This window comes from Taudactylus pleione, unplaced genomic scaffold (assembly GCF_031769625.1).
Source record: "Taudactylus pleione unplaced genomic scaffold, aTauple2 ptg002180l, whole genome shotgun sequence".
Classification (NCBI taxonomy): Eukaryota; Metazoa; Chordata; class Amphibia; order Anura; family Myobatrachidae; genus Taudactylus; species Taudactylus pleione.
Genome location: NW_028286574.1, coordinates 88,760 through 98,980, shown reverse-complemented (window position 1 = coordinate 98,980; position 10,221 = coordinate 88,760). Strand labels below are relative to the sequence as shown.

At 48.3% G+C, this 10,221-nt stretch overlaps 1 pseudogene; it reads left to right on the top strand.

Moving 5' to 3' along the window:
* Window positions 1-4,379: 4,379 nt before the first annotated feature.
* On the top strand, window positions 4,380-4,498 carry LOC148431508 (5S ribosomal RNA; annotated as a pseudogene).
* Window positions 4,499-10,221: the final 5,723 nt, after the last annotated feature.

Below are 10,221 nucleotides of genomic sequence, written 5' to 3'. Positions count from 1 at the left end.
CACTCCGTACCTTCTGCCTCAGGGTCAGGACCTATTGTCTCAAGGTCCCTGCCTTTACCCAGATCTGGGTCGGCTGTCTTTGACGGCGTGGCTCTTGAGACAGCCGTCTTAAGGTCTTGGGGTTTCTTGGGTTCGGTTATTAGTACCATGCTCAGGGCAAGCAAGCCTGCTTCCACACTGATTTACCACTGGGTGTGACGCACTTTCAGTGGTGTGAGTCCAGAAACTGATCCTCAGGTGTTCCGAATTTTTATAATTTTGGAATTTCTGCAATCAGGTTTGGACCTAAGTTTACGTCTTGCCTCCCTGAAGGTTCATGTGTCCGCGCTGTCTGTGGAAAAAAGTGTAAACATCTGGCAGTGTAGCGATCCTTCGTTGGAACCACAAAGTGTTCTCCGAATCCAGCCTCCCTTCGTGCCTCCTGAGGCTCCTTGGGACTTGGCGGTGGTTCTTTGGGTCCTGCAGGATCCTACTTTTGAACCTCTTGAGTCAGTGGAACTCAAGTGGTTAATGTTTAAGACTGTTTGTTTTTTTCCTGGCAGGAGGGTGTCATCAATCAGGAACTTGTGCCAGCTTTTCAGTCACCTGATCTTTCAGCTGGTGAGGCTTCCTTAGATGTAGTCCGTGCTCTCAGAATTTATGTGGCCCGGACTGCTTCCGTTAGGAAGTCTGATTCATTGTTTGTCCTCTTTGGTTTTCACAGGAGGGGTTGGCCTGCCAACAAACAAACGTTAGCCTGTTGGCTTTGTTCTGTTATTTGTGAGGCTTATGCACAGGAGGGTTTACCTGTGCCAGCCTCTGTTAAGGCTCATTCCGCTCGTTCTGTGGTCTGCTAGACATGGCGCCTCTGCTGTTCAGCTATGTAAGGTGGCCACCTGGTTCTTGGGCTGCTAGACGTGGCGCCTCTGCTGTTCAGCTAGATAAGGTGGCCACCTGGTCTTCCATTCAGATGTTTTTGAGGTTTTATGCGTTTGACACCTTTGCCTCTCAGGATGCATCCTTCGGGGCACCGGGTTCTCCTTTCTGCACAGGAGCATCCCCGCCCTTAGTTGAACTGCTTTGGGACATCCCCAAGTCAACCCTGTGGACCCCCTATGGACCCTGAAGTAGAAAACAAGAGATATGGTAAGAATTTACCTTTGTTATCTCTGTTTCTACGAAGTCCATAGGGTCCACAGGGCGCCCGCCCTGATGAACCTGGCTGTGTGGTGCCCATGGATCCAGATCCAGCTATACCCCAAGGTCAACCCTGTGGACCCTATGGACTTCGTAGAAACAGAGATAACAAAGGTAAGTTCTTAGCATATCTCTTGTTATTTCTGTCTGTCACTTTTTTAACTATCATTGTTTTCTCTCCATCCTCTTGGGGTTGATGTTTTCTTTAAGATTTTGTGAAGGCTGTGACATAACATTACATTATTACCTTATTGAACATGTAAGAAGATAAAAGGATACGAGAGGGGGAGCAGCCTGTGCTGGTTTCATGTAAATCATGAATGGCAGGGGTTCCCAACCATGGTCTTCAAGGCACACCAACAGTCCAGGTTTTTAGGGATAGCCATACTTGAGCATAAGTGACTTAATTAGTACCTCAGTTATTTTGATTTAACCAGGACTGTTAGTGTGCCTTGAGGACCGAGGTTGGGAATCACTGATGTATGGCCTATGTGTCCCCTCAGGATGTAAAGGATGGTTAGTGTGTTGTCTTTTTTAAAGAACTACCTCACCAGTCTGGGTTACCTGTCCCTGGACAAGAGCCATCTTGGGTGTCATCCTTGTCCCAGGTAATGAAGCAGTTTGTGGATCGTATGGCTGCTCCTACGATGCCTCCTTGGATGGGGTGTACACAGCATGCCATGTTTATAGTTTATACCTCCTATGCATCCTTCCTGGATGTTGATGGTCATTCTAGTCAGAGTATGGCACCATCTAATGTTGATAGCAGACCGGTAGTTACTAAGGCGTCTAAGCGCAAGTTATCTTTTTATCAGTCTGCCCAACATATGGATTCAGACACATCATCAGAGGAATCAGATGATGGGCAGGGTTCCTCTCCAGGGTCTAGCTCGGGAGAAGGAGGACCAACCATCTATAGTGAATGTCCCTTCTTTGGTGAGGGCGGTTTAATCAGTCCTAGGCATTCAGGATAATGAACCAGCTCATAGTAAGAAAACTCCAGTGTTTAATATTCACCGGAAGTTGGGCAGACAGTCCTGTATCTGAGCAGCTCACTGAGCCTATGGATGAGGCATGGGGTTATCTGGTCTCATAGTCTTTTAGTGTTCACTTGCTACTGTCTCCTGACGTATGGCCGGGCTCTTCCCTAACACCTCACAGCCTTAACAGGGATAAATTGGGACTGAGTGACCCCTCTGCTTGCCCCTATTTTTGAGGATACGAGTTCTCTGATCATTCAGGCATATATACCTTTTATTGTAAATATACGCATAGTACAATATAACCTTACCAAATATCAGCCAGGAGGGTATCCAACATCACAATAGTATATGATTTCTCCATGCTGTTAGATGCCGGCTGTAGTCCTGTATGGCCTGGCCTGGGATACCGGCTCACACAGCGCCCAATTCTCCCTACTGGCGGCACCATAATGCTTAGGGTCTGCGCTGCAGAAGTCCAACACCCCAGTAACACCCTGTGTATTCACAGCACAAGCCGGTCAGGGTGACACAGAGGCTGGTGAGGTGGGGTAGACAAGATGTCTGGGTTCTGCAAACCATGGGCTGTATGTAATCAGATTACCTGCAACTTCAGAGATAACCAGGTTACTAGTTATCCTAAAGTGCTCACCCTAATCACACAACCTGGTTACCCTAACATGCATCCCCAAATCACACAACCTGGTTACTAGTTATCTTAACATGCTCCCATAAATCACACAACCTGGTTACCCTATCGTGCTCACCTACTAGTTATCCTAATGTGCTCACCCTAGTCACACAACCTGGTTACTAGTTATGCTAACGTGCTCACCCTAATCACACAACCTAGTTACTAGTTTTCCTAACGTGCTCACCCAAATCAGATCTGATTATACAGACAGTAGACAGACCACATTAGACTTCTGTACCCAAATTACAGAACCCTCTGGCCTAGAATTATGCCTATTTATAATTACACACATTGAACACATAACCAAATAAACAACATTTCTCTTTCATCCACTAGGGGACACTGGAGGTGCTTACGCTGGGGTATGGAGGCGTGGATAGCTGGAGCTGGCACTAATTAATTCAAAAGTGTGAAGCTCCTCCCCCTCTATTCCCCACCAGCCCTCAGTTTAGAAAATGTGCCCTAGGAGCTGGTCACTACAGGCTGTGCTCCAGCAATACATTTCATTTTTATTTATTTATTTTTTATGCATCTTTTACACTACAGGTACCCTTCGCCACCTATATCAAAGGTGGGGTCCGGGTACTGGGCGCCCTGGTTTTTTAATATGAAAATAAAAATCAGGAATGAGTGCACAGGGCTTATTCTAAAAGCACCTGACAGCTCCTTATCGCCCCAGCAAGCCTTCACACAGCATGAAGCTACAGAAGAGAAGGCTTTGCTGCATGGAGAGAGAGACTTCAGGGACACGTAGTGAGTAACAGCTGCGCATCCCCCGGCCCCCTACACGCTGCCCGGCGCTGACACAGCTTAATAAGCTGTGTCTGTTATTAGAATAGCGCTTCCGCGCGGCTCCCGGCTCTAATTCCCCGCTTATGCCGACAGTGTAGTGCGGAGGGGGAAGGTAATGCCGCTAATAGCAGCCATAATGGGAGCCCTTAGGGCATGTAGAAGGGGGCGGAGCCTAGCCAGCGCACGCTCTCTCTCCTCTACACGCGGCAGACAGCTGTGTAAAACAACGTACCTGCCGTTTTCTTCAATGAATAACTGCACCTCTCCCTGGTTCAGGAGGTCTGCAGCATATGTAACAGAAGGCTGGTTCTCTTGCTCCAGGATCCTTCACAAAGAGGGCTGTGAGTGCTACTGGGGTGCATGTAGTAAAGAGCAGGGAATGTATTGCTATGGGAGGCTGTCTTCTCTCTTAATCAGCCTTCTGTCTGTATACTGTCTGCATCTGTACAAGTATACTGTGTCCTTATTTCTGCACTGTCTGTGTGGCTGATGTATAAATGTCTAAGGCTTCTCAAAAGATGTTTGTTTGTTCCAAGTGTAGCAACAAAAAGACCAAGCCACATTTTATGGGCTCCACATTAGGTGATGCTTGTTTAGTTATGGACATTACTAACTCACCCACCCCTCCATGGGCTGCTGACATGGTAGGTGTTATGACAGAATTAAGGAGGCTCGTAAGTCTCATCCCCCCTGGGTGGCAGGGTTAACCAAGTCTCTAGGCAGCCTGGTACAGGTTAGCCTATGGCCACACCACCCTGAACACGCCCGATCTCGTCTGATCTTGGAAGCTAAGCAGGGTCAGGTCTGGTTAGTACTTGGATGGGAGACCGCCTGGGGATACCAGGTGCTGTAGACTTAAAATGGGTACCACGTGCTACTATTCCCTTCACTTCCTACTCAGAGGCGTCCTCTTATAACTCCTCCTCAGAGGATTCGTAAGAGGTACTCCTCGCACATGATACCAAGGAAGGTGAATTACAGGAAGTTTTGAATGATGTCGGTCAAAACTTAGGATCTACCTCCACGGGGGTGGAACCTCTAATTCTGGCGGCAGGCGGGTCCTTAATGTACCTGAGGTTATTGTTCCTGCTTCCCAGGAGTGTGAGTTATTCACTGAACCACCAAAAAGGTCGTCAGTTTTCTCGTTCTCAAAACAACTTCAACAGCAGTTTTCAGTGGCCTGGAAACATCAGGATAAGAGGTTCCAAAATTCCTCGTGGGCTCCCGTCCAGCTATTTTCCGTCATCTATGATGGAAAAGTGGGAAACCCCCTACCCTGTTGATGCGTCTGTTTCCCGTCTCTCAATAAAGGCTACACTTCCAGTATGGGGGGCTACATTGCTGAAGGACCCTTCTGATCATGTTGGAGTCAAAGCTAAGGTGTATTTATACTGCAGCAGGGGCTCAGTTTAGACCTTCGCTTATTACCGCCTGGGTTAACCAGGCTGTGGTTTGCTGGACTGATCAGTTAATTTCGGGTTAGGATCTACTAGCAGAACACATCCGTGAGTCTGCAGTTTATCTAGGAGAAGCATCCAAGTATATCAGTCAGTTCAATATCCGCTTATGCTATTTCTGGCCGCAGAGTCTGGGCAGGCCGATGTTACCTGGTTGCGTTCTTGGCAGGCCGACGCAGAATGCGCACTGGTGACATGCTTTTTGGGCCGGCATTAGATGGATATCTTGGGCCACTGGGGGTAAGTCTTCCTTCCTCCCTTCAACGGCTCTGGTTCCCAGGTGAACTTACAGAGGACGCTCGTTTCAGTCCTTTAGTGCGCCACAGACCTTTCGTGGTAGATCCCGAGGTGCTCCCACTCAGACAAGGGGTGACAGAGGTCTACTACATACAGTTGCACGTAGATGGGAACCGATGCCAGCTGAGTAACAGGTGGCATGACGGTCTTCCGTCCCACCTGGGGTCTCCTGCGGTGGGAGCTCTCTTATAGAATTTTCAACAAGTTTGAAACCAAACCTCTTCAGACCCATGGATTCGCAAAATGCTTTCCCTGAGGTACCAAATAAACTTTGAATTCTCCCTTCCAGCTCAGTTCGTCACTATGAGTCTGCAAATACCTACGGAAGGTTCTACAAGAGACTGGCCAGTCTCTAATAGTATCGGCTGTGATAGTTCTGGTTCCAGTGAATCAAGATGGGGTTTTACTCAAACCTTTTTTGTAGTGCCCAAACCGGATGGTTCGGTCAGACCCATCTTAAACTTCAAGTCCTTAAACCGGTACCTGAAAATGTGATGTTTTAAAATGGAGTCTCTTCAGTCTGTCAAAGCAAGCTTAGAACCAACAGAGTTCCTGATATCCCTGGATATCAAAGATGCCTATCTTCATGTTCCAATTTGGGAACCCCATCGGGCCTTCCTGCGCTTTGCCATATTGCAAATCACTCAGTTTCGGGCCTTGCCATTCGGATTATCCTCTGTTCCACGCATTTTCACCAAGATTATGTCAGTTATGATTGCTCATCTGCGGTCATCAGGACTGAACATAATTCCTTATTTGGACGACCTATTAATCAAAGCTCCATCAGAATTCCTTCTCTTGGACCAAACCTCACTGACTTACTGTATCATACTCTAATCACAGCACGGTTGGACAAATCTCATTCCAATCCCAGAGACTTCTGTTTCTGGGGTAATTCTGGATACGGCATCACAGAGGATTTTCCTTCCGGAAGACAGAGCCCGGGATATCCGGTTGCTAGTTCAGTTCATTCTTAGACCAAAGAAGGTGTCCATGCTTCTTGGCGTCTTTTGGGGAAGATGATAGCTGCCTTTGAGGCACTATAATTCGAATCGACTGATCCGTTTGAACCCGGCTACCAGGGTAGCTCTCCTCTGGTGAACGCAATCCGGCAATCTCTTAGCAGTGGTCCTCGACTATCAATTTCAGGGTCGTTGGCCTCCTCTGGAACAACGGTAACCCATAAAGGTGTTGGAACTCAGAGCATTTTCCAATGCTCTCATAGAAGCAACACAGTTCTGACGTCTCTTCTGGTAAGAGTTCAGTCAGACAATGTGACAGCCATTGCAAACATCAACCACCTGGGCGGGACTCGTAGTTGCATGGCCATGCGAGAAGTAACGCAGATTATCAGGTGGGATGAGAGTCAGTCGGCGATCCTGTCGGCAGTTTTCTTCCCGAGAGTAGACAACTGGGAAGCAGATTACCTGAGTCATCAGGATATCCATCCCGGGGGATGGAAGCTTCACCTAGACGTGTTTCAGGCTCTAGTATGGTGCTGGGGGTCATTCTCGGGCGGATCTTATAGCGTCTCGATTAAATCATCAGCTCCCAATATACGTGTCACGGACTCTGGATCCGCATGCGGAGGTGGTCAACGCTCTGACAGTGCCGTGGGCTTACAATTTCGTTACCGGTTTCCTCCGATTACACTTCTTCCTCGTATACTAAGAATAAAACACGAGTCGGCCTCACTCATTCTCGTGGCTACGAAATGGCCTTGGTGTAGTTGGTTTTTGGACCTTCGGTCCCTCTTGGCAGACGAGCTGTGGCCCCTTCCTCTTCACCCGGACCTTCTGTTGCAGGGTCTTTTCGCACACCCCAACTTAGTACAGCTGTGTTGATGGGGTGGCTCTTGAGACCGATATTTTAAGACGCAGAGGCATCCCAGACTCTATTATTCCCACCATGCTTTGCGCCAGAAAGCCTGTTTCGGCTGCGCATTATCATAGCATCTGGCGATCTTATATTTCATGGTGTTCCGGTCGGGGCCTTCCATCTAGGACTTATCAATTATCCCTGTTTTTGTTTCTTCTCCAGACGGGATTAGATTCTGGCCTTCACCTTGGAACTCTAAAAGGGCAGGTTTCTGCTCTTTCCATTTTCTTTCAAGGAAAATTGGTTCTCATTCCTGTGTGCAGACGTTCCTTCAGGGGTCTTGCGTGTGCAGCCTCCTTTTGTGCCTCCAATAGCACCCTATTTGATCTTGGTACTCTGGTCTTTTCAGTCTTCCATGTTTGAACCCTTGGAGGAGGTTGATATTAAGTTTTGTCTTGGAAGACGGTACTCCTCCTCACTTTGGGCTTCGGCACACAGCATCGGAATTGGGGGTTCTGTCCTATAAGCTTCCTTACCTTGTGTTTCATGAGGGTGGGGCGGAACTCAGGACAGTAGCCGCTTTCCTTCCTAAGGTGGTGTTGGCTTTCCACATAAACCAACCTATTGTGGTGCCTTCTTTCGTAGAGGATTCAGGTGTTCCTTCTGCCCTGGTGGTTGCTCGAGCTTTTCACATTTGTTTCTTGGACGGCGTTCCTCCGCAGACCGGAGGCTCTTTCTGTCCTCTATGATGCCGTTCGGAGGGCTTGGCCAGCTTCCAAAACAGATGTTGGCTCGTTGGTTTATACTGACTATCCGTCAGGCTTATGTCAACAATGAGTCGGCCTCCTTGGTCTTTTTCGGCTCCTTCCACACGTTCTGTGGGTGTGTCGCGGGCGGCCGGTAGAGTTGCCTCCACCTTGTAATTGTGCTGAGAGACCACTTGGTCTTCTGTTCAAACGTTTGTGAAGTTTTACAGATTTGATACGTTTGCGGCTTCAGCATCAAGTTTTGGCCGCCTTGTTCTGCAGGTTTCCTCAGAGCGCTCCCGCCCGTAGGGAAAACTTTGGGACATCCCCAGCGTAAGCACCTCCAGTGTCCCCTAGTGGATGAAAGAGAAAATGGGATTTTGGTACTTACCGGTAAATCCTTTTCTCTGATTCCACAGGGGACACTGGACGCCCACCTCAGCGCTCTTCGCCTGCCTGTTAGTTCCGCATGTTGTATGGTTTTGTTGTGAGATATTTCTCCTTTTCACTCCTATTCTCCATCTCCTCTCGGCCTTCATTTTCTAAACTGAGGGCTGGTGGGGAATAGAGGGGGAGGAGCTTCACACTTTTGAATTAATTAGTGCCAGCTCCAGCTATCCACGCCTCTATACCCCAGCGTAAGCACCTCCAGTGTCCCCTGTGGAATCAGAGAAAAGGATTTACCGGTAAGTACCAAAATCCCATTATTCCCAATATAATGGATACAATATAACTCTAATATAAGCTAGTGGTTTATTATATTGTAAAGTCAATTATAGGGCCCAGAACTAAAAAGTCACATCCTGGTATGAAACCCGGTACAGTATGGGCACTCGCCATGCTGATGTCCTATTTCCCTGCCACGTGCCGGACTGCAAGCCTGGAACCAGCAGTGTGACTGTGCACAGAGGAACCTATGTGACATGGGCAATTGATATATTGGTGCCGGTTTGAGAGTTGTATGCAGTTCTGCTGAAAAATAAATGCGGACCTCCGCCTGTTTCATAGATAGCCGCCTGCCCCATCCTTCTGCTGTCATCACTATTAGTGCGGATCTCAGCCTGTTTCATAGCTAGCCACCTGCCCCATCCTTCTGCTGTCATCACTATTAGTGCAGATCTCTGACTGTTTCATAGATAGTGATGACAGTAGAAGGATGGGGCAGGTGGCTATCTATGAAACAGTCAGAGATCTGCACTAATAGTGATGACAGTAGAAGGATGGGGCAGGTGGCTAGCTATGAAACAGGCTGAAATCCGCACTAATAGTGATGACAGCAGAAGGATGGGGCAGTTGGCTAGCTATGAAACAGGCGGAGATCCGCACTAATAGTGATGACAGCAGAAAGATAGGGCAGGCGGCTATCTATGAAACAGGGTGGAGATCCGCACTGATAGTGATGACAGCAGAAGGTTGGGGCAGGCGGATATCTATGAAACAGGCGCAGATCCGCACTAATAGTGATGACAGCAGAAGGATGGGGCAGGCGGCCATCTATGAAACAGGCAGACATCCGCACTGATAGTGATGACAGTAGAAAGATGAAATAGGCTGAGATCCGCACTAATAGTGATGACAGCAGAAGGATGGGGCAGTTGGCTAGCTATGAAACAGGCGGAGATCCGCACTGATAGTGATGACATTAGAAGGATGGAGCAGACGGCTCTCTATAAAACAGTCGGAGATCCGCACTAATAGTGATGACAGCAGAAGGATGGGGCAGGCGGCCATCTATGAAACAGGCAGAGATCTTCACTGATAGTGATGACAACAGAAGGATGGGGCAGGCCTCTATGAAATGGGCGGAGATCCGCACAAATAGTGATGACAACAGAAGGATGGGGCAGGCGGCTATCTATGAAACAGTCGCAGATCCGCACTGATAGTAATGACATTAGAAGGATGGGGCAGGCGGCTATCTATGAAACAGTCAGAGATCCGCACTAATAGTGATGACAGAAGGATGGGGCAGGCAGCTATCTATGAAACAGGAGGAGATCTGCTGTCATCACTATTAGTGCGGATCTCCTCCTGTTTCATAGATAGCTGCCTGCCCCATCCTTCTGTCATCACTATTAGTGCGGATCTCTGACTGTTTCATAGATAGCCGCCTGCCCCATCCTTCTGCTGTCATCACTATCAGTGCGGATCTCCGCCTGTTTCATAGATAGCCGCCTGCCCCATCCTTCTAATGTCATTACTATCAGTGCGGATCTGCGACTGTTTCATAGATAGCCGCCTGCCCCATCCTTCTGTTGTCA